Source organism: Eleutherodactylus coqui, chromosome 8 (genome assembly GCF_035609145.1).
Source record: "Eleutherodactylus coqui strain aEleCoq1 chromosome 8, aEleCoq1.hap1, whole genome shotgun sequence".
Classification (NCBI taxonomy): Eukaryota; Metazoa; Chordata; class Amphibia; order Anura; family Eleutherodactylidae; genus Eleutherodactylus; species Eleutherodactylus coqui.
The window spans coordinates 189,137,232-189,164,476 of record NC_089844.1 but is presented as its reverse complement, the minus strand read 5'-3'; positions in this window follow the sequence as shown (position 1 = coordinate 189,164,476).

Here is a 27,245-nt window from a genome sequence, read left to right as displayed (position 1 = left end):
AGCACGCTTCGCGTCTAACACAAACTCACTGTTTTCACCGTCCTGTACCTCGGCACCTGAGAGGTGTAGACCGTGTTTGAAAAAGCAATAAGCTTACGCTCCCTGCCTAGAGCATGAATCAGAGCACGATTCGCGTCTAACACAAACTCACTGTTTTCACCGTCCTGTAACTCGGCACCTGAGAGGTGTAGACCGTGTTTGAAAAAGCAATAAGCTTGCGCTCCCGGCCTAGAGCATGAATCAGAGCACGATTCGCGTCTAACACAAACTCACTGTTTTCACCGTCCTGTACCTCGGCACCTGAGAGGTGTAGACCGTGTTTGAAAAAGCATTACGCTTGCGCTCCCAGCCTAGAGCATGAATCCCAGCACGATTCGCGTCTAACACAAACTCACTGTTTTCACCGTCCTGTAACTCGGCACCTGAGAGGTGTAGACCGTGTTTGAAAAAGCAATAAGCTTGCGCTCCCAGCGTAGAACATGAATCAGAGCACGATTCGCGTCTAACACAAACTCACTGTTTTCATTGTCCTGTACCTCGGCACCCGAGAGGTGTAGACCGTGTTTGAAAAAGCAATAAGCTTGCGCTCCCAGCCTAGAGTATGAATCAGAGCACGATTCGCGTCTAACACAAACTCACTGTTTCCACCGTCCTGTAACTCGGCACGTGAGAGGTGTAGACCGTGTTTGAAAAAGCATTACGCTTGCGCTCCCAGCCTAGGGCTTGAATCCCAGCACGATTCGCGTCTAACACAAACTCACTGTTTTCACCGTCCTGTAACTCGGCACCTGAGAGGTGTAGACCGTGTTTGAAAAAGCAATAAGCTTGAGCTCCCAGCCTAGAGCATGAATCAGAGCACGATTCGCGTCTAACACAAACTCACTGTTTTCACCGTCCTGTAACTCGGCACCTGAGAGGTGTAGACCGTGTTTGAAAAAGCAATAAGCTTGCGCTCCCAGCCTAGAGCATGAATCAGAGCACGATTCGCGTCTAACACAAACTCACTGTTTTCACCGTCCTGTAACTCGGCACCTGAGAGGTGTAGACCGTGTTTGAAAAAGCAATAAGCTTGAGCTCCCCGCCTAGAGCATGAATCAGAGCACGATTCGCGTCTAACACAAACTCACTGTTTTCACCGTCCTGTAACTCGGCACCTGAGAGGTGTAGACCGTGTTTGAAAAAGCAATAAGCTTGAGCTCCCAGCCTAGAGCATGAATCAGAGCACGATTCGCGTCTAACACAAACTCACTGTTTTCACCGTCCTGTAACTCGGCACCTGAGAGGTGTAGACCGTGTTTGAAAAAGCAATAAGCTTGCGCTCCCAGCCTAGAGCATGAATCAGAGCACGATTCGCGTCTAACACAAACTCACTGTTTTCACCGTCCTGTAACTCGGCACCTGAGAGGTGTAGACCGTGTTTAAAAAAGCAATAAGCTTGCGCTCCCAGCCTAGAGCATGAATCAGAGCACGATTCGCGTCTAACACAAACTCACTGTTTTCACCGTCCTGTAACTCGGCACCTGAGAGGTGTAGACCGTGTTTGAAAAAGCAATAAGCTTGCGCTCCCAGCCTAGAGCATGAATCAGAGCACGATTCGCGTCTAACACAAACTCACTGTTTTCACCGTCCTGTAACTCGGCACCTGAGAGGTGTAGACCGTGTTTGAAAAAGCAATAAGCTTGCGCTCCCAGCCTAGAGCATGAATCAGAGCACGATTCGCGTCTAACACAAACTCAGTTTTCACCGTCCTGTAACTCGGCACCTGAGAGGTGTAGACCGTGTTTGAAAAAGCATTACGCTTGCGCTCCCAGCCTAGAGCATGAATCCCAGCACGATTCGCGTCTAACAGAAACTCACTGTTTTCACCGTCCTGTAACTCGGCACTTGAGAGGTGTAGACCGTGTTTGAAAAAGCAATAAGCTTGCGCTCCCTGCCTAGAGCATGAATCAGAGCACGATTCGCGTCTAACACAAACTCACTGTTTTCACCGTCCTGTAACTCGGCACCTGAGAGGTGTAGACCGTGTTTGAAAAAGCAATAAGCTTGAGCTCCCCGACTAGAGCATGAATCAGAGCACGATTCGCGTCTAACACAAACTCACTGTTTTCACCGTCCTGTACCTCGGCACCTGAGAGGTGTAGACCGTGTTTGAAAAGCATTACGCTTGCGCTCCCAGCCTAGAGCATCAATCCCAGCACGATTCGCGTCTAACACAAACTCACTGTTTTCACCGTCCTGTAACTCGGCACCTGAGAGGTGTAGACCGTGTTTGAAAAAGCAATAAGCTTGCGCTCCCAGCCTAGAGCATGAATCAGAGCACGATTCGCGTCTAACACAAACTCACTGTTTTCACCGTCCTGTAACTCGGCACCTGAGAGGTGTAGACCGTGTTTGAAAAAGCAATAAGCTTGAGCTCCCCGCCTAGAGCATGAATCAGAGCACGATTCGCGTCTAACACAAACTCACTGTTTCCACCGTCCTGTAACTCGGCACCTGAGGGGTGTAGACCGTGTTTGAAAAAGCAATAAGCTTGCGCTCCCAGCCTAGAGCATGAATCAGAGCACGATTCGCGTCTAACACAAACTCACTGTTTTCACCGTCCTGTAACTCGGCACTTGAGAGGTGTAGACCGTGTTTGAAAAAGCAATAAGCTTGCGCTCCCTGCCTAGAGCATGAATCAGAGCACGATTCGCGTCTAACACAAACTCACTGTTTTCACCGTCCTGTAACTCGGCACCTGAGAGGTGTAGACCGTGTTTGAAAAAGCAATAAGCTTGAGCTCCCCGACTAGAGCATGAATCAGAGCACGATTCGCGTCTAACACAAACTCACTGTTTTCACCGTCCTGTACCTCGGCACCTGAGAGGTGTAGACCGTGTTTGAAAAGCATTACGCTTGCGCTCCCAGCCTAGAGCATCAATCCCAGCACGATTCGCGTCTAACACAAACTCACTGTTTTCACCGTCCTGTAACTCGGCACCTGAGAGGTGTAGACCGTGTTTGAAAAAGCAATAAGCTTGCGCTCCCAGCCTAGAGCATGAATCAGAGCACGATTCGCGTCTAACACAAACTCACTGTTTTCACCGTCCTGTAACTCGGCACCTGAGAGGTGTAGACCGTGTTTGAAAAGCATTACGCTTGCGCTCCCAGCCTAGAGCATGAATCAGAGCACGATTCGCGTCTAACACAAACTCACTGTTTTCACCGTCCTGTAACTCGGCACCTGAGAGGTGTAGACCGTGTTTGAAAAAGCAATAAGCTTGAGCTCCCCGCCTAGAGCATGAATCAGAGCACGATTCGCGTCTAACACAAACTCACTGTTTTCACCGTCCTGTACCTCGGCACCCGAGAGGTGTAGACCGTGTTTGAAAAAGCATTACGCTTGCGCTCCCAGCCTAGAGCATCAATCCCAGCACGATTCGCGTCTAACACAAACTCACTGTTTCCACCGTCCTGTAACTCGGCACCTGAGGGGTGTAGACCGTGTTTGAAAAAGCAATAAGCTTGCGCTCCCAGCCTAGAGCATGAATCAGAGCACGATTCGCGTCTAACACAAACTCACTGTTTCACCGTCCTGTAACTAGGCACCTGAGAGGTGTAGACCGTGTTTGAAAAAGCAATAAGCTTGAGCTCCCCGCCCAGAGCATGAATCAGAGCACGATTCGCGTCTAACACAAACTCACTGTTTTCACCGTCCTGTAACTCGGCACCCGAGAGGTGTAGACCGTGTTTGAAAAAGCATTACGCTTGCGCTCCCAGCCTAGAGCATGAATCAGAGCACGATTCGCGTCTAACACAAACTCACTGTTTTCACCGTCCTGTACCTCGGCACCTGAGAGGTGTAGACCGTGTTTGAAAAAGCAATAAGCTTGCGCTCCCAGCCTAGAGCATGAATCAGAGCACGATTCGCGTCTAACACAAACTCACTGTTTCCACCGTCCTGTAACTCGGCACCTGAGGGGTGTAGACCGTGTTTGAAAAAGCAATAAGCTTGCGCTCCCAGCCTAGAGCATGAATCAGAGCACGATTCGCGTCTAACACAAACTCACTGTTTTCACCGTCCTGTAACTCGGCACTTGAGAGGTGTAGACCGTGTTTGAAAAAGCACTAAGCTTGCGCTCCCAGCCTAGAACATGAATCAGAGCACGATTCGCGTCTAACACAAACTCACTGTTTTCATTGTCCTGTACCTCGGCACCCGAGAGGTGTAGACCGTGTTTGAAAAAGCAATAAGCTTGCGCTCCCAGCCTAGAGCATGAATCAGAGCACGATTCGCGTCTAACACAAACTCACTGTTTTCACCGTCCTGTACCTCGGCACCCGAGAGGTTTAGACCGTGTTTGAAAAAGCAATAAGCTTGCGCTCCCAGCCTAGAGCATGAATCAGAGCACGATTCGCGTCTAACACAAACTCACTGTTTTCACCGTCCTGTACCTCGGCACCTGAGAGGTGTAGACCGTGTTTGAAAAAGCATTTCGCTTGCGCTCCCAGCCTAGAGCATGAATCCCAGCACGATTCGCGTCTAACACAAACTCACTGTTTTCACCGTCCTGTAACTCGGCACCCGAGAGGTGTAGACCGTGTTTGAAAAAGCATTACGCTTGCGCTCCCAGCCTAGAGCATGAATCAGAGCACGATTCGCGTCTAACACAAACTCACTGTTTTCACCGTCCTGTACCTCGGCACCTGAGAGGTGTAGACCGTGTTTGAAAAAGCAATAAGCTTGCGCTCCCAGCCTAGAGCATGAATCAGAGCACGATTCGCGTCTAACACAAACTCACTGTTTCCACCGTCCTGTAACTCGGCACCTGAGGGGTGTAGACCGTGTTTGAAAAAGCAATAAGCTTGCGCTCCCAGCCTAGAGCATGAATCAGAGCACGATTCGCGTCTAACACAAACTCACTGTTTTCACCGTCCTGTAACTCGGCACTTGAGAGGTGTAGACCGTGTTTGAAAAAGCACTAAGCTTGCGCTCCCAGCCTAGAACATGAATCAGAGCACGATTCGCGTCTAACACAAACTCACTGTTTTCATTGTCCTGTACCTCGGCACCCGAGAGGTGTAGACCGTGTTTGAAAAAGCAATAAGCTTGCGCTCCCAGCCTAGAGCATGAATCAGAGCACGATTCGCGTCTAACACAAACTCACTGTTTTCACCGTCCTGTACCTCGGCACCCGAGAGGTTTAGACCGTGTTTGAAAAAGCAATAAGCTTGCGCTCCCAGCCTAGAGCATGAATCAGAGCACGATTCGCGTCTAACACAAACTCACTGTTTTCACCGTCCTGTACCTCGGCACCTGAGAGGTGTAGACCGTGTTTGAAAAAGCATTTCGCTTGCGCTCCCAGCCTAGAGCATGAATCCCAGCACGATTCGCGTCTAACACAAACTCACTGTTTTCACCGTCCTGTAACTCGGCACCTGAGGGGTGTAGACCGTGTTTGAAAAAGCAATAAGCTTGCGCTCCCAGCCTAGAGCATGAATCAGAGCACGATTCGCGTCTAACACAAACTCACTGTTTTCACCGTCCTGTAACTCGGCACTTGAGAGGTGTAGACCGTGTTTGAAAAAGCAATAAGCTTGCGCTCCCAGCCTAGAACATGAATCAGAGCACGATTCGCGTCTAACACAAACTCACTGTTTTCATTGTCCTGTACCTCGGCACCCGAGAGGTGTAGACCGTGTTTGAAAAAGCAATAAACTTGCGCTCCCAGCCTAGAGCATGAATCAGAGCACGATTCGCGTCTAACACAAACTCACTGTTTTCACCGTCCTGTAACTCGGCACGTGAGAGGTGTAGAACGTGTTTGAAAAAGCATTACGCTTGCGCTCCCGACCTAGAGCATGAATCCCAGCACGCTTCGCGTCTAACACAAACTCACTGTTTTCACCGTCCTGTACCTCGGCACCTGAGAGGTGTAGACCGTGTTTGAAAAAGCAATAAGCTTACGCTCCCTGCCTAGAGCATGAATCAGAGCACGATTCGCGTCTAACACAAACTCACTGTTTTCACCGTCCTGTAACTCGGCACCTGAGAGGTGTAGACCGTGTTTGAAAAAGCAATAAGCTTGCGCTCCCAGCCTAGAGCATGAATCAGAGCACGATTCGCGTCTAACACAAACTCACTGTTTTCACCGTCCTGTACCTCGGCACCTGAGAGGTGTAGACCGTGTTTGAAAAAGCATTACGCTTGCGCTCCCAGCCTAGAGCATGAATCCCAGCACGATTCGCGTCTAACACAAACTCACTGTTTTCACCGTCCTGTAACTCGGCACCTGAGAGGTGTAGACCGTGTTTGAAAAAGCAATAAGCTTGCGCTCCCAGCGTAGAACATGAATCAGAGCACGATTCGCGTCTAACACAAACTCACTGTTTTCATTGTCCTGTACCTCGGCACCCGAGAGGTGTAGACCGTGTTTGAAAAAGCAATAAGCTTGCGCTCCCAGCCTAGAGTATGAATCAGAGCACGATTCGCGTCTAACACAAACTCACTGTTTCCACCGTCCTGTAACTCGGCACGTGAGAGGTGTAGACCGTGTTTGAAAAAGCATTACGCTTGCGCTCCCAGCCTAGGGCTTGAATCCCAGCACGATTCGCGTCTAACACAAACTCACTGTTTTCACCGTCCTGTAACTCGGCACCTGAGAGGTGTAGACCGTGTTTGAAAAAGCAATAAGCTTGAGCTCCCAGCCTAGAGCATGAATCAGAGCACGATTCGCGTCTAACACAAACTCACTGTTTTCACCGTCCTGTAACTCGGCACCTGAGAGGTGTAGACCGTGTTTGAAAAAGCAATAAGCTTGCGCTCCCAGCCTAGAGCATGAATCAGAGCACGATTCGCGTCTAACACAAACTCACTGTTTTCACCGTCCTGTAACTCGGCACCTGAGAGGTGTAGACCGTGTTTGAAAAAGCAATAAGCTTGAGCTCCCCGCCTAGAGCATGAATCAGAGCACGATTCGCGTCTAACACAAACTCACTGTTTTCACCGTCCTGTAACTCGGCACCTGAGAGGTGTAGACCGTGTTTGAAAAAGCAATAAGCTTGAGCTCCCAGCCTAGAGCATGAATCAGAGCACGATTCGCGTCTAACACAAACTCACTGTTTTCACCGTCCTGTAACTCGGCACCTGAGAGGTGTAGACCGTGTTTGAAAAAGCAATAAGCTTGCGCTCCCAGCCTAGAGCATGAATCAGAGCACAATTCGCGTCTAACACAAACTCACTGTTTTCACCGTCCTGTAACTCGGCACCTGAGAGGTGTAGACCGTGTTTAAAAAAGCAATAAGCTTGCGCTCCCAGCCTAGAGCATGAATCAGAGCACGATTCGCGTCTAACACAAACTCACTGTTTTCACCGTCCTGTAACTCGGCACCTGAGAGGTGTAGACCGTGTTTGAAAAAGCAATAAGCTTGCGCTCCCAGCCTAGAGCATGAATCAGAGCACGATTCGCGTCTAACACAAACTCACTGTTTTCACCGTCCTGTAACTCGGCACCTGAGAGGTGTAGACCGTGTTTGAAAAAGCAATAAGCTTGCGCTCCCAGCCTAGAGCATGAATCAGAGCACGATTCGCGTCTAACACAAACTCAGTTTTCACCGTCCTGTAACTCGGCACCTGAGAGGTGTAGACCGTGTTTGAAAAAGCATTACGCTTGCGCTCCCAGCCTAGAGCATGAATCCCAGCACGATTCGCGTCTAACAGAAACTCACTGTTTTCACCGTCCTGTAACTCGGCACTTGAGAGGTGTAGACCGTGTTTGAAAAAGCAATAAGCTTGCGCTCCCTGCCTAGAGCATGAATCAGAGCACGATTCGCGTCTAACACAAACTCACTGTTTTCACCGTCCTGTAACTCGGCACCTGAGAGGTGTAGACCGTGTTTGAAAAAGCAATAAGCTTGAGCTCCCCGACTAGAGCATGAATCAGAGCACGATTCGCGTCTAACACAAACTCACTGTTTTCACCGTCCTGTACCTCGGCACCTGAGAGGTGTAGACCGTGTTTGAAAAGCATTACGCTTGCGCTCCCAGCCTAGAGCATCAATCCCAGCACGATTCGCGTCTAACACAAACTCACTGTTTTCACCGTCCTGTAACTCGGCACCTGAGAGGTGTAGACCGTGTTTGAAAAAGCAATAAGCTTGCGCTCCCAGCCTAGAGCATGAATCAGAGCACGATTCGCGTCTAACACAAACTCACTGTTTTCACCGTCCTGTAACTCGGCACCTGAGAGGTGTAGACCGTGTTTGAAAAAGCAATAAGCTTGAGCTCCCCGCCTAGAGCATGAATCAGAGCACGATTCGCGTCTAACACAAACTCACTGTTTCCACCGTCCTGTAACTCGGCACCTGAGGGGTGTAGACCGTGTTTGAAAAAGCAATAAGCTTGCGCTCCCAGCCTAGAGCATGAATCAGAGCACGATTCGCGTCTAACACAAACTCACTGTTTTCACCGTCCTGTAACTAGGCACCTGAGAGGTGTAGACCGTGTTTGAAAAAGCAATAAGCTTGAGCTCCCCGCCCAGAGCATGAATCAGAGCACGATTCGCGTCTAACACAAACTCACTGTTTTCACCGTCCTGTACCTCGGCACCTGAGAGGTGTAGACCGTGTTTGAAAAAGCATTACGCTTGCGCTCCCAGCCTAGGGCATGAATCCCAGCACGATTCGCGTCTAACACAAACTCACTGTTTTCACCGTCCTGTAACTCGGCACCTGAGAGGTGTAGACCGTGTTTGAAAAAGCAATAAGCTTGAGCTCCCAGCCTAGAGCATGAATCAGAGCACGATTCGCGTCTAACACAAACTCACTGTTTTCACCGTCCTGTAACTCGGCACCTGAGAGGTGTAGACCGTGTTTGAAAAAGCAATAAGCTTGCGCTCCCCGCCTGGAGCATGAATCAGAGCACGATTCGCGTCTAACACAAACTCACTGTTTTCACCGTCCTGTAACTCGGCACCTGAGAGGTGTAGACCGTGTTTGAAAAAGCAATAAGCTTGAGCTTCCAGCCTAGAGCATGAATCAGAGCACGATTCGCGTCTAACACAAACTCACTGTTTTCACCGTCCTGTAACTCGGCACCTGAGAGGTGTAGACCGTGTTTGAAAAAGCAATAAGCTTGCGCTCCCAGCCTAGAGCATGAATCAGAGCACGATTCGCGTCTAACACAAACTCACTGTTTTCACCGTCCTGTAACTCGGCACCTGAGAGGTGTAGACCGTGTTTCAAAAAGCAATAAGCTTGCGCTCCCAGCCTAGAGCATGAATCAGAGCACGATTCGCGTCTAACACAAACTCAGTTTTCACCGTCCTGTAACTCGGCACCTGAGAGGTGTAGACCGTGTTTGAAAAAGCAATAAGCTTGCGCTCCCAGCCTAGAGCATGAATCAGTGCACGGTTCGCGTCTAACACAAACTCACTGTTTTCACCGTCCTGTAACTCGGCACCTGAGAGGTGTAGACCGTGTTTGAAAAAGCAATAAGCTTGAACTCCCCGCCTAGAACATGAATCAGAGCACGATTCGCGTCTAACACAAACTCACTGTTTTCATTGTCCTGTACCTCGGCACCCGAGAGGTGTAGACCGTGTTTGAAAAAGCAATAAACTTGCGCTCCCAGCCTAGAGCATGAATCAGAGCACGATTCGCGTCTAACACAAACTCACTGTTTTCACCGTCCTGTAACTCGGCACGTGAGAGGTGTAGAACGTGTTTGAAAAAGCATTATGCTTGCGCTCCCGACCTAGAGCATGAATCCCAGCACGCTTCGCGTCTAACACAAACTCACTGTTTTCACCGTCCTGTACCTCGGCACCTGAGAGGTGTAGACCGTGTTTGAAAAAGCAATAAGCTTGCGCTCCCAGCCTAGAACATGAATCCCAGCACGATTCGCGTCTAACACAAACTCACTGTTTTCACCGTCCTGTAACTCGGCACCTGAGAGGTGTAGACCGTGTTTGAAAAAGCAATAAGCTTGCGCTCCCAGCGTAGAACATGAATCAGAGCACGATTCGCGTCTAACACAAACTCACTGTTTTCATTGTCCTGTACCTCGGCACCCGAGAGGTGTAGACCGTGTTTGAAAAAGCAATAAGCTTGCGCTCCCAGCCTAGAGTATGAATCAGAGCACGATTCGCGTCTAACACAAACTCACTGTTTCCACCGTCCTGTAACTCGGCACGTGAGAGGTGTAGACCGTGTTTGAAAAAGCATTACGCTTGCGCTCCCAGCCTAGGGCTTGAATCCCAGCACGATTCGCGTCTAACACAAACTCACTGTTTTCACCGTCCTGTAACTCGGCACCTGAGAGGTGTAGACCGTGTTTGAAAAAGCAATAAGCTTGAGCTCCCAGCCTAGAGCATGAATCAGAGCACGATTCGCGTCTAACACAAACTCAGTTTTCACCGTCCTGTAACTCGGCACCTGAGAGGTGTAGACCGTGTTTGAAAAAGCAATAAGCTTGCGCTCCCAGCCTAGAGCATGAATCAGAGCACGGTTCGCGTCTAACACAAACTCACTGTTTTCACCGTCCTGTAACTCGGCACCTGAGAGGTGTAGACCGTGTTTGAAAAAGCAATAAGCTTGCGCTCCCAGCAAAGAACATGAATCAGAGCACGATTCGCGTCTAACACAAACTCACTGTTTTCACCGTCCTGTAACTCGGCACCTGAGAGGTGTAGACCGTGTTTGAAAAAGCAATAAGCTTGCGCTCCCAGCCTAGAGCATGAATCAGAGCACGATTCGCGTCTAACACAAACTCACTATTTTCACCGTCCTGTAACTCGGCACCTGAGGTGTAGACCGTGTTTGAAAAAGCAATAAGCTTGAACTCCCCGCCTAGAGCATGAATCAGAGCACGATTCGCGTCTAACACAAACTCACTGTTTTCACCGTCCTGTAACTCGGCACCTGAGAGGTGTAGACCGTGTTTGAAAAAGCATTTCGCTTGCGCTCCCAGCCTAGAGCATGAATCCCAGCACGATTCGCGTCTAACACAAACTCACTGTTTTCACCGTCCTGTAACTCGGCACCTGAGAGGTGTAGACCGTGTTTGAAAAAGCAATAAGCTTGCGCTCCCAGCCTAGAGCATGAATCAGAGCACGATTCGCGTCTAACACAAACTCACTGTTTTCACCGTCCTGTAACTCGGCACTTGAGAGGTGTAGACCGTGTTTGAAAAAGCAATAAGCTTGCGCTCCCAGCCTAGAACATGAATCAGAGCACGATTCGCGTCTAACACAAACTCACTGTTTTCATTGTCCTGTACCTCGGCACCCGAGAGGTGTAGACCGTGTTTGAAAAAGCAATAAACTTGCGCTCCCAGCCTAGAGCATGAATCAGAGCACGATTCGCGTCTAACACAAACTCACTGTTTTCACCGTCCTGTAACTCGGCACGTGAGAGGTGTAGAACGTGTTTGAAAAAGCATTACGCTTGCGCTCCCGACCTAGAGCATGAATCCCAGCACGCTTCGCGTCTAACACAAACTCACTGTTTTCACCGTCCTGTACCTCGGCACCTGAGAGGTGTAGACCGTGTTTGAAACAGCAATAAGCTTGCGCTCCCAGCCTAGAACATGAATCCCAGCACGATTCGCGTCTAACACAAACTCACTGTTTTCACCGTCCTGTAACTCGGCACCTGAGAGGTGTAGACCGTGTTTGAAAAAGCAATAAGCTTGCGCTCCCAGCGTAGAACATGAATCAGAGCACGATTCGCGTCTAACACAAACTCACTGTTTTCATTGTCCTGTACCTCGGCACCCGAGAGGTGTAGACCGTGTTTGAAAAAGCAATAAGCTTGCGCTCCCAGCCTAGAGTATGAATCAGAGCACGATTCGCGTCTAACACAAACTCACTGTTTCCACCGTCCTGTAACTCGGCACGTGAGAGGTGTAGACCGTGTTTGAAAAAGCATTACGCTTGCGCTCCCAGCCTAGGGCTTGAATCCCAGCACGATTCGCGTCTAACACAAACTCACTGTTTTCACCGTCCTGTAACTCGGCACCTGAGAGGTGTAGACCGTGTTTGAAAAAGCAATAAGCTTGAGCTCCCAGCCTAGAGCATGAATCAGAGCACGATTCGCGTCTAACACAAACTCACTGTTTTCACCGTCCTGTAACTCGGCACCTGAGAGGTGTAGACCGTGTTTGAAGAAGCAATAAGCTTGCGCTCCCAGCCTAGAGCATGAATCAGAGCACGATTCGCGTCTAACACAAACTCACTGTTTTCACCGTCCTGTAACTCGGCACCTGAGAGGTGTAGACCGTGTTTGAAAAAGCAATAAGCTTGAGCTCCCCGCCTAGAGCATGAATCAGAGCACGATTCGCGTCTAACACAAACTCACTGTTTTCACCGTCCTGTAACTCGGCACCTGAGAGGTGTAGACCGTGTTTGAAAAAGCAATAAGCTTGAGCTCCCAGCCTAGAGCATGAATCAGAGCACTATTCGCGTCTAACACAAACTCACTGTTTTCACCGTCCTGTACCTCGGCACCTGAGAGGTGTAGACCGTGTTTGAAAAAGCAATAAGCTTGCGCTCCCAGCCTAGAGCATGAATCAGAGCACGATTCGCGTCTAACACAAACTCACTGTTTTCACCGTCCTGTAACTCGGCACCTGAGAGGTGTAGACCGTGTTTGAAAAAGCAATAAGCTTGCGCTCCCAGCCTAGAGCATGAATCAGAGCACGATTCGCGTCTAACACAAACTCACTGTTTTCACCGTCCTGTAACTCGGCACCTGAGAGGTGTAGACCGTGTTTGAAAAAGCAATAAGCTTGCGCTCCCAGCCTAGAGCATGAATCAGAGCACGATTCGCGTCTAACACAAACTCAGTTATCACCGTCCTGTAACTCGGCACCTGAGAGGTGTAGACCGTGTTTGAAAAAGCATTACGCTTGCGCTCCCAGCCTAGAGCATGAATCCCAGCACGATTCGCGTCTAACAGAAACTCACTGTTTTCACCGTCCTGTAACTCGGCACCTGAGAGGTGTAGACCGTGTTTGAAAAAGCAATAAGCTTGCGCTCCCTGCCTAGAGCATGAATCAGAGCACGATTCGCGTCTAACACAAACTCACTGTTTTCACCGTCCTGTAACTCGGCACCTGAGAGGTGTAGACCGTGTTTGAAAAAGCAATAAGCTTGAGCTCCCCGCCTAGAGCATGAATCAGAGCACGATTCGCGTCTAACACAAACTCACTGTTTTCACCGTCCTGTAACTCGGCACCTGAGAGGTGTAGACCGTGTTTGAAAAAGCAATAAGCTTGAGCTCCCAGCCTAGAGCATGAATCAGAGCACGATTCGCGTCTAACACAAACTCACTGTTTTCACCGTCCTGTAACTCGGCACCTGAGAGGTGTAGACCGTGTTTGAAAAAGCAATAAGCTTGCGCTCCCAGCCTAGAGCATGAATCAGAGCACGATTCGCGTCTAACACAAACTCACTGTTTTCACCGTCCTGTAACTCGGCACCTGAGAGGTGTAGACCGTGTTTAAAAAAGCAATAAGCTTGCGCTCCCAGCCTAGAGCATGAATCAGAGCACGATTCGCGTCTAACACAAACTCACTGTTTTCACCGTCCTGTAACTCGGCACCTGAGAGGTGTAGACCGTGTTTGAAAAAGCAATAAGCTTGCGCTCCCTGCCTAGAGCATGAATCAGAGCACGATTCGCGTCTAACACAAACTCACTGTTTTCACCGTCCTGTAACTCGGCACCTGAGAGGTGTAGACCGTGTTTGAAAAAGCAATAAGCTTGCGCTCCCAGCCTAGAGCATGAATCAGAGCACGATTCGCGTCTAACACAAACTCAGTTTTCACCGTCCTGTAACTCGGCACCTGAGAGGTGTAGACCGTGTTTGAAAAAGCATTACGCTTGCGCTCCCAGCCTAGAGCATGAATCCCAGCACGATTCGCGTCTAACAGAAACTCACTGTTTTCACCGTCCTGTAACTCGGCACCTGAGAGGTGTAGACCGTGTTTGAAAAAGCAATAAGCTTGCGCTCCCTGCCTAGAGCATGAATCAGAGCACGATTCGCGTCTAACACAAACTCACTGTTTTCACCGTCCTGTAACTCGGCACCTGAGAGGTGTAGACCGTGTTTGAAAAAGCAATAAGCTTGAGCTCCCCGACTAGAGCATGAATCAGAGCACGATTCGCGTCTAACACAAACTCACTGTTTTCACCGTCCTGTACCTCGGCACCTGAGAGGTGTAGACCGTGTTTGAAAAGCATTACGCTTGCGCTCCCAGCCTAGAGCATCAATCCCAGCACGATTCGCGTCTAACACAAACTCACTGTTTTCACCGTCCTGTAACTCGGCACCTGAGAGGTGTAGACCGTGTTTGAAAAAGCAATAAGCTTGCGCTCCCAGCCTAGAGCATGAATCAGAGCACGATTCGCGTCTAACACAAACTCACTGTTTTCACCGTCCTGTAACTCGGCACCTGAGAGGTGTAGACCGTGTTTGAAAAAGCAATAAGCTTGAGCTCCCCGCCTAGAGCATGAATCAGAGCACGATTCGCGTCTAACACAAACTCACTGTTTTCACCGTCCTGTACCTCGGCACCCGAGAGGTGTAGACCGTGTTTGAAAAAGCATTACGCTTGCGCTCCCAGCCTAGAGCATCAATCCCAGCACGATTCGCGTCTAACACAAACTCACTGTTTCCACCGTCCTGTAACTCGGCACCTGAGGGGTGTAGACCGTGTTTGAAAAAGCAATAAGCTTGCGTCCCCAGCCTAGAGCATGAATCAGAGCACGATTCGCGTCTAACACAAACTCACTGTTTTCACCGTCCTGTAACTCGGCACCTGAGAGGTGTAGACCGTGTTTGAAAAAGCAATAAGCTTGAGCTCCCCGACTAGAGCATCAATCCCAGCACGATTCGCGTCTAACACAAACTCACTGTTTTCACCGTCCTGTACCTCGGCACCTGAGAGGTGTAGACCGTGTTTGAAAAGCATTACGCTTGCGCTCCCAGCCTAGAGCATCAATCCCAGCACGATTCGCGTCTAACACAAACTCACTGTTTTCACCGTCCTGTAACTCGGCACCTGAGAGGTGTAGACCGTGTTTGAAAAAGCAATAAGCTTGCGCTCCCAGCCTAGAGCATGAATCAGAGCACGATTCGCGTCTAACACAAACTCACTGTTTTCACCGTCCTGTAACTCGGCACCTGAGAGGTGTAGACCGTGTTTGAAAAAGCAATAAGCTTGAGCTCCCCGCCTAGAGCATGAATCAGAGCACGATTCGCGTCTAACACAAACTCACTGTTTTCACCGTCCTGTACCTCGGCACCTGAGAGGTGTAGACCGTGTTTGAAAAAGCAATAAGCTTGCGCTCCCAGCCTAGAGCATGAATCAGAGCACGATTCGCGTCTAACACAAACTCACTGTTTCCACCGTCCTGTAACTCGGCACCTGAGGGGTGTAGACCGTGTTTGAAAAAGCAATAAGCTTGCGCTCCCAGCCTAGAGCATGAATCAGAGCACGATTCGCGTCTAACACAAACTCACTGTTTTCACCGTCCTGTAACTCGGCACTTGAGAGGTGTAGACCGTGTTTGAAAAAGCACTAAGCTTGCGCTCCCAGCCTAGAACATGAATCAGAGCACGATTCGCGTCTAACACAAACTCACTGTTTTCATTGTCCTGTACCTCGGCACCCGAGAGGTGTAGACCGTGTTTGAAAAAGCAATAAGCTTGCGCTCCCAGCCTAGAGCATGAATCAGAGCACGATTCGCGTCTAACACAAACTCACTGTTTTCACCGTCCTGTACCTCGGCACCCGAGAGGTTTAGACCGTGTTTGAAAAAGCAATAAGCTTGCGCTCCCAGCCTAGAGCATGAATCAGAGCACGATTCGCGTCTAACACAAACTCACTGTTTTCACCGTCCTGTACCTCGGCACCTGAGAGGTGTAGACCGTGTTTGAAAAAGCATTTCGCTTGCGCTCCCAGCCTAGAGCATGAATCCCAGCACGATTCGCGTCTAACACAAACTCACTGTTTTCACCGTCCTGTAACTCGGCACCTGAGGGGTGTAGACCGTGTTTGAAAAAGCAATAAGCTTGCGCTCCCAGCCTAGAGCATGAATCAGAGCACGATTCGCGTCTAACACAAACTCACTGTTTTCACCGTCCTGTAACTCGGCACTTGAGAGGTGTAGACCGTGTTTGAAAAAGCAATAAGCTTGCGCTCCCAGCCTAGAACATGAATCAGAGCACGATTCGCGTCTAACACAAACTCACTGTTTTCATTGTCCTGTACCTCGGCACCCGAGAGGTGTAGACCGTGTTTGAAAAAGCAATAAACTTGCGCTCCCAGCCTAGAGCATGAATCAGAGCACGATTCGCGTCTAACACAAACTCACTGTTTTCACCGTCCTGTAACTCGGCACGTGAGAGGTGTAGAACGTGTTTGAAAAAGCATTACGCTTGCGCTCCCGACCTAGAGCATGAATCCCAGCACGCTTCGCGTCTAACACAAACTCACTGTTTTCACCGTCCTGTACCTCGGCACCTGAGAGGTGTAGACCGTGTTTGAAAAAGCAATAAGCTTACGCTCCCTGCCTAGAGCATGAATCAGAGCACGATTCGCGTCTAACACAAACTCACTGTTTTCACCGTCCTGTAACTCGGCACCTGAGAGGTGTAGACCGTGTTTGAAAAAGCAATAAGCTTGCGCTCCCAGCCTAGAGCATGAATCAGAGCACGATTCGCGTCTAACACAAACTCACTGTTTTCACCGTCCTGTACCTCGGCACCTGAGAGGTGTAGACCGTGTTTGAAAAAGCATTACGCTTGCGCTCCCAGCCTAGAGCATGAATCCCAGCACGATTCGCGTCTAACACAAACTCACTGTTTTCACCGTCCTGTAACTCGGCACCTGAGAGGTGTAGACCGTGTTTGAAAAAGCAATAAGCTTGCGCTCCCAGCGTAGAACATGAATCAGAGCACGATTCGCGTCTAACACAAACTCACTGTTTTCATTGTCCTGTACCTCGGCACCCGAGAGGTGTAGACCGTGTTTGAAAAAGCAATAAGCTTGCGCTCCCAGCCTAGAGTATGAATCAGAGCACGATTCGCGTCTAACACAAACTCACTGTTTCCACCGTCCTGTAACTCGGCACGTGAGAGGTGTAGACCGTGTTTGAAAAAGCATTACGCTTGCGCTCCCAGCCTAGGGCTTGAATCCCAGCACGATTCGCGTCTAACACAAACTCACTGTTTTCACCGTCCTGTAACTCGGCACCTGAGAGGTGTAGACCGTGTTTGAAAAAGCAATAAGCTTGAGCTCCCAGCCTAGAGCATGAATCAGAGCACGATTCGCGTCTAACACAAACTCACTGTTTTCACCGTCCTGTAACTCGGCACCTGAGAGGTGTAGACCGTGTTTGAAAAAGCAATAAGCTTGCGCTCCCAGCCTAGAGCATGAATCAGAGCACGATTCGCGTCTAACACAAACTCACTGTTTTCACCGTCCTGTAACTCGGCACCTGAGAGGTGTAGACCGTGTTTGAAAAAGCAATAAGCTTGAGCTCCCCGCCTAGAGCATGAATCAGAGCACGATTCGCGTCTAACACAAACTCACTGTTTTCACCGTCCTGTAACTCGGCACCTGAGAGGTGTAGACCGTGTTTGAAAAAGCAATAAGCTTGAGCTCCCAGCCTAGAGCATGAATCAGAGCACGATTCGCGTCTAACACAAACTCACTGTTTTCACCGTCCTGTAACTCGGCACCTGAGAGGTGTAGACCGTGTTTGAAAAAGCAATAAGCTTGCGCTCCCAGCCTAGAGCATGAATCAGAGCACGATTCGCGTCTAACACAAACTCACTGTTTTCACCGTCCTGTAACTCGGCACCTGAGAGGTGTAGACCGTGTTTAAAAAAGCAATAAGCTTGCGCTCCCAGCCTAGAGCATGAATCAGAGCACGATTCGCGTCTAACACAAACTCACTGTTTTCACCGTCCTGTAACTCGGCACCTGAGAGGTGTAGACCGTGTTTGAAAAAGCAATAAGCTTGCGCTCCCAGCCTAGAGCATGAATCAGAGCACGATTCGCGTCTAACACAAACTCACTGTTTTCACCGTCCTGTAACTCGGCACCTGAGAGGTGTAGACCGTGTTTGAAAAAGCAATAAGCTTGCGCTCCCAGCCTAGAGCATGAATCAGAGCACGATTCGCGTCTAACACAAACTCAGTTTTCACCGTCCTGTAACTCGGCACCTGAGAGGTGTAGACCGTGTTTGAAAAAGCATTACGCTTGCGCTCCCAGCCTAGAGCATGAATCCCAGCACGATTCGCGTCTAACAGAAACTCACTGTTTTCACCGTCCTGTAACTCGGCACTTGAGAGGTGTAGACCGTGTTTGAAAAAGCAATAAGCTTGCGCTCCCTGCCTAGAGCATGAATCAGAGCACGATTCGCGTCTAACACAAACTCACTGTTTTCACCGTCCTGTAACTCGGCACCTGAGAGGTGTAGACCGTGTTTGAAAAAGCAATAAGCTTGAGCTCCCCGACTAGAGCATGAATCAGAGCACGATTCGCGTCTAACACAAACTCACTGTTTTCACCGTCCTGTACCTCGGCACCTGAGAGGTGTAGACCGTGTTTGAAAAGCATTACGCTTGCGCTCCCAGCCTAGAGCATCAATCCCAGCACGATTCGCGTCTAACACAAACTCACTGTTTTCACCGTCCTGTAACTCGGCACCTGAGAGGTGTAGACCGTGTTTGAAAAAGCAATAAGCTTGCGCTCCCAGCCTAGAGCATGAATCAGAGCACGATTCGCGTCTAACACAAACTCACTGTTTTCACCGTCCTGTAACTCGGCACCTGAGAGGTGTAGACCGTGTTTGAAAAAGCAATAAGCTTGAGCTCCCCGCCTAGAGCATGAATCAGAGCACGATTCGCGTCTAACACAAACTCACTGTTTCCACCGTCCTGTAACTCGGCACCTGAGGGGTGTAGACCGTGTTTGAAAAAGCAATAAGCTTGCGCTCCCAGCCTAGAGCATGAATCAGAGCACGATTCGCGTCTAACACAAACTCACTGTTTTCACCGTCCTGTAACTCGGCACTTGAGAGGTGTAGACCGTGTTTGAAAAAGCAATAAGCTTGCGCTCCCTGCCTAGAGCATGAATCAGAGCACGATTCGCGTCTAACACAAACTCACTGTTTTCACCGTCCTGTAACTCGGCACCTGAGAGGTGTAGACCGTGTTTGAAAAAGCAATAAGCTTGAGCTCCCCGACTAGAGCATGAATCAGAGCACGATTCGCGTCTAACACAAACTCACTGTTTTCACCGTCCTGTACCTCGGCACCTGAGAGGTGTAGACCGTGTTTGAAAAGCATTACGCTTGCGCTCCCAGCCTAGAGCATCAATCCCAGCACGATTCGCGTCTAACACAAACTCACTGTTTTCACCGTCCTGTAACTCGGCACCTGAGAGGTGTAGACCGTGTTTGAAAAAGCAATAAGCTTGCGCTCCCAGCCTAGAGCATGAATCAGAGCACGATTCGCGTCTAACACAAACTCACTGTTTTCACCGTCCTGTAACTCGGCACCTGAGAGGTGTAGACCGTGTTTGAAAAAGCAATAAGCTTGAGCTCCCCGCCTAGAGCATGAATCAGAGCACGATTCGCGTCTAACACAAACTCACTGTTTCCACCGTCCTGTAACTCGGCACCTGAGGGGTGTAGACCGTGTTTGAAAAAGCAATAAGCTTGCGCTCCCAGCCTAGAGCATGAATCAGAGCACGATTCGCGTCTAACACAAACTCACTGTTTTCACCGTCCTGTACCTCGGCACCTGAGAGGTGTAGACCGTGTTTGAAAAAGCATTACGCTTGCGCTCCCAGCCTAGGGCATGAATCCCAGCACGATTCGCGTCTAACACAAACTCACTGTTTTCACCGTCCTGTAACTCGGCACCTGAGAGGTGTAGACCGTGTTTGAAAAAGCAATAAGCTTGAGCTCCCAGCCTAGAGCATGAATCAGAGCACGATTCGCGTCTAACACAAACTCACTGTTTTCACCGTCCTGTAACTCGGCACCTGAGAGGTGTAGACCGTGTTTGAAAAAGCAATAAGCTTGCGCTCCCCGCCTGGAGCATGAATCAGAGCACGATTCGCGTCTAACACAAACTCACTGTTTCCACCGTCCTGTAACTCGGCACCTGAGGGGTGTAGACCGTGTTTGAAAAAGCAATAAGCTTGCGCTCCCAGCCTAGAGCATGAATCAGAGCACGATTCGCGTCTAACACAAACTCACTGTTTTCACCGTCCTGTACCTCGGCACCTGAGAGGTGTAGACCGTGTTTGAAAAAGCATTACGCTTGCGCTCCCAGCCTAGGGCATGAATCCCAGCACGATTCGCGTCTAACACAAACTCACTGTTTTCACCGTCCTGTAACTCGGCACCTGAGAGGTGTAGACCGTGTTTGAAAAAGCAATAAGCTTGAGCTCCCAGCCTAGAGCATGAATCAGAGCACGATTCGCGTCTAACACAAACTCACTGTTTTCACCGTCCTGTAACTCGGCACCTGAGAGGTGTAGACCGTGTTTGAAAAAGCAATAAGCTTGCGCTCCCCGCCTGGAGCATGAATCAGAGCACGATTCGCGTCTAACACAAACTCACTGTTTTCACCGTCCTGTAACTCGGCACCTGAGAGGTGTAGACCGTGTTTGAAAAAGCAATAAGCTTGAGCTTCCAGCCTAGAGCATGAATCAGAGCACGATTCGCGTCTAACACAAACTCACTGTTTTCACCGTCCTGTAACTCGGCACCTGAGAGGTGTAGACCGTGTTTGAAAAAGCAATAAGCTTGCGCTCCCAGCCTAGAGCATGAATCAGAGCACGATTCGCGTCTAACACAAACTCACTGTTTTCACCGTCCTGTAACTCGGCACCTGAGAGGTGTAGACCGTGTTTCAAAAAGCAATAAGCTTGCGCTCCCAGCCTAGAGCATGAATCAGAGCACGATTCGCGTCTAACACAAACTCAGTTTTCACCGTCCTGTAACTCGGCACCTGAGAGGTGTAGACCGTGTTTGAAAAAGCAATAAGCTTGCGCTCCCAGCCTAGAGCATGAATCAGTGCACGGTTCGCGTCTAACACAAACTCACTGTTTTCACCGTCCTGTAACTCGGCACCTGAGAGGTGTAGACCGTGTTTGAAAAAGCAATAAGCTTGCGCTCCCAGCAAAGAACATGAATCAGAGCACGATTCGCGTCTAACACAAACTCACTGTTTTCACCGTCCTGTAACTCGGCACCTGAGAGGTGTAGACCGTGTTTGAAAAAGCAATAAGCTTGCGCTCCCAGCCTAGAGCATGAATCAGAGCACGATTCGCGTCTAACACAAACTCACTATTTTCACCGTCCTGTAACTCGGCACCTGAGGTGTAGACCGTGTTTGAAAAAGCAATAAGCTTGAACTCCCCGCCTAGAACATGAATCAGAGCACGATTCGCGTCTAACACAAACTCACTGTTTTCATTGTCCTGTACCTCGGCACCCGAGAGGTGTAGACCGTGTTTGAAAAAGCAATAAACTTGCGCTCCCAGCCTAGAGCATGAATCAGAGCACGATTCGCGTCTAACACAAACTCACTGTTTTCACCGTCCTGTAACTCGGCACGTGAGAGGTGTAGAACGTGTTTGAAAAAGCATTACGCTTGCGCTCCCGACCTAGAGCATGAATCCCAGCACGCTTCGCGTCTAACACAAACTCACTGTTTTCACCGTCCTGTACCTCGGCACCTGAGAGGTGTAGACCGTGTTTGAAAAAGCAATAAGCTTGCGCTCCCAGCCTAGAACATGAATCCCAGCACGATTCGCGTCTAACACAAACTCACTGTTTTCACCGTCCTGTAACTCGGCACCTGAGAGGTGTAGACCGTGTTTGAAAAAGCAATAAGCTTGCGCTCCCAGCGTAGAACATGAATCAGAGCACGATTCGCGTCTAACACAAACTCACTGTTTTCATTGTCCTGTACCTCGGCACCCGAGAGGTGTAGACCGTGTTTGAAAAAGCAATAAGCTTGCGCTCCCAGCCTAGAGTATGAATCAGAGCACGATTCGCGTCTAACACAAACTCACTGTTTCCACCGTCCTGTAACTCGGCACGTGAGAGGTGTAGACCGTGTTTGAAAAAGCATTACGCTTGCGCTCCCAGCCTAGGGCTTGAATCCCAGCACGATTCGCGTCTAACACAAACTCACTGTTTTCACCGTCCTGTAACTCGGCACCTGAGAGGTGTAGACCGTGTTTGAAAAAGCAATAAGCTTGAGCTCCCAGCCTAGAGCATGAATCAGAGCACGATTCGCGTCTAACACAAACTCAGTTTTCACCGTCCTGTAACTCGGCACCTGAGAGGTGTAGACCGTGTTTGAAAAAGCAATAAGCTTGCGCTCCCAGCCTAGAGCATGAATCAGAGCACGGTTCGCGTCTAACACAAACTCACTGTTTTCACCGTCCTGTAACTCGGCACCTGAGAGGTGTAGACCGTGTTTGAAAAAGCAATAAGCTTGCGCTCCCAGCAAAGAACATGAATCAGAGCACGATTCGCGTCTAACACAAACTCACTGTTTTCACCGTCCTGTAACTCGGCACCTGAGAGGTGTAGACCGTGTTTGAAAAAGCAATAAGCTTGCGCTCCCAGCCTAGAGCATGAATCAGAGCACGATTCGCGTCTAACACAAACTCACTATTTTCACCGTCCTGTAACTCGGCACCTGAGGTGTAGACCGTGTTTGAAAAAGCAATAAGCTTGAACTCCCCGCCTAGAGCATGAATCAGAGCACGATTCGCGTCTAACACAAACTCACTGTTTTCACCGTCCTGTAACTCGGCACCTGAGAGGTGTAGACCGTGTTTGAAAAAGCATTTCGCTTGCGCTCCCAGCCTAGAGCATGAATCCCAGCACGATTCGCGTCTAACACAAACTCACTGTTTTCACCGTCCTGTAACTCGGCACCTGAGAGGTGTAGACCGTGTTTGAAAAAGCAATAAGCTTGCGCTCCCAGCCTAGAGCATGAATCAGAGCACGATTCGCGTCTAACACAAACTCACTGTTTTCACCGTCCTGTAACTCGGCACTTGAGAGGTGTAGACCGTGTTTGAAAAAGCAATAAGCTTGAGCTCCCAGCCTAGAACATGAATCAGAGCACGATTCGCGTCTAACACAAACTCACTGTTTTCATTGTCCTGTACCTCGGCACCCGAGAGGTGTAGACCGTGTTTGAAAAAGCAATAAACTTGCGCTCCCAGCCTAGAGCATCAATCCCAGCACGATTCGCGTCTAACACAAACTCACTGTTTTCACCGTCCTGTAACTCGGCACCTGAGAGGTGTAGACCGTGTTTGAAAAAGCAATAAGCTTGCGCTCCCAGCCTAGAGCATGAATCAGAGCACGATTCGCGTCTAACACAAACTCACTGTTTTCACCGTCCTGTAACTCGGCACCTGAGAGGTGTAGACCGTGTTTGAAAAAGCAATAAGCTTGAGCTCCCCGCCTAGAGCATGAATCAGAGCACGATTCGCGTCTAACACAAACTCACTGTTTCCACCGTCCTGTAACTCGGCACCTGAGGGGTGTAGACCGTGTTTGAAAAAGCAATAAGCTTGCGCTCCCAGCCTAGAGCATGAATCAGAGCACGATTCGCGTCTAACACAAACTCACTGTTTTCACCGTCCTGTAACTCGGCACTTGAGAGGTGTAGACCGTGTTTGAAAAAGCAATAAGCTTGCGCTCCCTGCCTAGAGCATGAATCAGAGCACGATTCGCGTCTAACACAAACTCACTGTTTTCACCGTCCTGTAACTCGGCACCTGAGAGGTGTAGACCGTGTTTGAAAAAGCAATAAGCTTGAGCTCCCCGACTAGAGCATGAATCAGAGCACGATTCGCGTCTAACACAAACTCACTGTTTTCACCGTCCTGTACCTCGGCACCTGAGAGGTGTAGACCGTGTTTGAAAAGCATTACGCTTGCGCTCCCAGCCTAGAGCATCAATCCCAGCACGATTCGCGTCTAACACAAACTCACTGTTTTCACCGTCCTGTAACTCGGCACCTGAGAGGTGTAGACCGTGTTTGAAAAAGCAATAAGCTTGCGCTCCCAGCCTAGAGCATGAATCAGAGCACGATTCGCGTCTAACACAAACTCACTATTTTCACCGTCCTGTAACTCGGCACCTGAGGTGTAGACCGTGTTTGAAAAAGCAATAAGCTTGAACTCCCCGCCTAGAACATGAATCAGAGCACGATTCGCGTCTAACACAAACTCACTGTTTTCATTGTCCTGTACCTCGGCACCCGAGAGGTGTAGACCGTGTTTGAAAAAGCAATAAACTTGCGCTCCCAGCCTAGAGCATGAATCAGAGCACGATTCGCGTCTAACACAAACTCACTGTTTTCACCGTCCTGTAACTCGGCACGTGAGAGGTGTAGAACGTGTTTGAAAAAGCATTACGCTTGCGCTCCCGACCTAGAGCATGAATCCCAGCACGCTTCGCGTCTAACACAAACTCACTGTTTTCACCGTCCTGTACCTCGGCACCTGAGAGGTGTAGACCGTGTTTGAAAAAGCAATAAGCTTGCGCTCCCAGCCTAGAACATGAATCCCAGCACGATTCGCGTCTAACACAAACTCACTGTTTTCACCGTCCTGTAACTCGGCACCTGAGAGGTGTAGACCGTGTTTGAAAAAGCAATAAGCTTGCGCTCCCAGCGTAGAACATGAATCAGAGCACGATTCGCGTCTAACACAAACTCACTGTTTTCATTGTCCTGTACCTCGGCACCCGAGAGGTGTAGACCGTGTTTGAAAAAGCAATAAGCTTGCGCTCCCAGCCTAGAGTATGAATCAGAGCACGATTCGCGTCTAACACAAACTCACTGTTTCCACCGTCCTGTAACTCGGCACGTGAGAGGTGTAGACCGTGTTTGAAAAAGCATTACGCTTGCGCTCCCAGCCTAGGGCTTGAATCCCAGCACGATTCGCGTCTAACACAAACTCACTGTTTTCACCGTCCTGTAACTCGGCACCTGAGAGGTGTAGACCGTGTTTGAAAAAGCAATAAGCTTGAGCTCCCAGCCTAGAGCATGAATCAGAGCACGATTCGCGTCTAACACAAACTCAGTTTTCACCGTCCTGTAACTCGGCACCTGAGAGGTGTAGACCGTGTTTGAAAAAGCAATAAGCTTGCGCTCCCAGCCTAGAGCATGAATCAGAGCACGGTTCGCGTCTAACACAAACTCACTGTTTTCACCGTCCTGTAACTCGGCACCTGAGAGGTGTAGACCGTGTTTGAAAAAGCAATAAGCTTGCGCTCCCAGCAAAGAACATGAATCAGAGCACGATTCGCGTCTAACACAAACTCACTGTTTTCACCGTCCTGTAACTCGGCACCTGAGAGGTGTAGACCGTGTTTGAAAAAGCAATAAGCTTGCGCTCCCAGCCTAGAGCATGAATCAGAGCACGATTCGCGTCTAACACAAACTCACTATTTTCACCGTCCTGTAACTCGGCACCTGAGGTGTAGACCGTGTTTGAAAAAGCAATAAGCTTGAACTCCCCGCCTAGAGCATGAATCAGAGCACGATTCGCGTCTAACACAAACTCACTGTTTTCACCGTCCTGTAACTCGGCACCTGAGAGGTGTAGACCGTGTTTGAAAAAGCATTTCGCTTGCGCTCCCAGCCTAGAGCATGAATCCCAGCACGATTCGCGTCTAACACAAACTCACTGTTTTCACCGTCCTGTAACTCGGCACCTGAGAGGTGTAGACCGTGTTTGAAAAAGCAATAAGCTTGCGCTCCCAGCCTAGAGCATGAATCAGAGCACGATTCGCGTCTAACACAAACTCACTGTTTTCACCGTCCTGTAACTCGGCACTTGAGAGGTGTAGACCGTGTTTGAAAAAGCAATAAGCTTGAGCTCCCAGCCTAGAACATGAATCAGAGCACGATTCGCGTCTAACACAAACTCACTGTTTTCATTGTCCTGTACCTCGGCACCCGAGAGGTGTAGACCGTGTTTGAAAAAGCAATAAACTTGCGCTCCCAGCCTAGAGCATGAATCAGAGCACGATTCGCGTCTAACACAAACTCACTGTTTTCACCGTCCTGTAACTCGGCACGTGAGAGGTGTAGAACGTGTTTGAAAAAGCATTACGCTTGCGCTCCCGACCTAGAGCATGAATCCCAGCACGCTTCGCGTCTAACACAAACTCACTGTTTTCACCGTCCTGTACCTCGGCACCTGAGAGGTGTAGACCGTGTTTGAAAAAGCAATAAGCTTGCGCTCCCAGCCTAGAACATGAATCCCAGCACGATTCGCGTCTAACACAAACTCACTGTTTTCACCGTCCTGTAACTCGGCACCTGAGAGGTGTAGACCGTGTTTGAAAAAGCAATAAGCTTGCGCTCCCAGCGTAGAACATGAATCAGAGCACGATTCGCGTCTAACACAAACTCACTGTTTTCATTGTCCTGTACCTCGGCACCCGAGAGGTGTAGACCGTGTTTGAAAAAGCAATAAGCTTGCGCTCCCAGCCTAGAGTATGAATCAGAGCACGATTCGCGTCTAACACAAACTCACTGTTTCCACCGTCCTGTAACTCGGCACGTGAGAGGTGTAGACCGTGTTTGAAAAAGCATTACGCTTGCGCTCCCAGCCTAGGGCTTGAATCCCAGCACGATTCGCGTCTAACACAAACTCACTGTTTTCACCGTCCTGTAACTCGGCACCTGAGAGGTGTAGACCGTGTTTGAAAAAGCAATAAGCTTGAGCTCCCAGCCTAGAGCATGAATCAGAGCACGATTCGCGTCTAACACAAACTCACTGTTTTCACCGTCCTGTAACTCGGCACCTGAGAGGTGTAGACCGTGTTTGAAGAAGCAATAAGCTTGCGCTCCCAGCCTAGAGCATGAATCAGAGCACGATTCGCGTCTAACACAAACTCACTGTTTTCACCGTCCTGTAACTCGGCACCTGAGAGGTGTAGACCGTGTTTGAAAAAGCAATAAGCTTGAGCTCCCCGCCTAGAGCATGAATCAGAGCACGATTCGCGTCTAACACAAACTCACTGTTTTCACCGTCCTGTAACTCGGCACCTGAGAGGTGTAGACCGTGTTTGAAAAAGCAATAAGCTTGAGCTCCCAGCCTAGAGCATGAATCAGAGCACTATTCGCGTCTAACACAAACTCACTGTTTTCACCGTCCTGTAACTCGGCACCTGAGAGGTGTAGACCGTGTTTG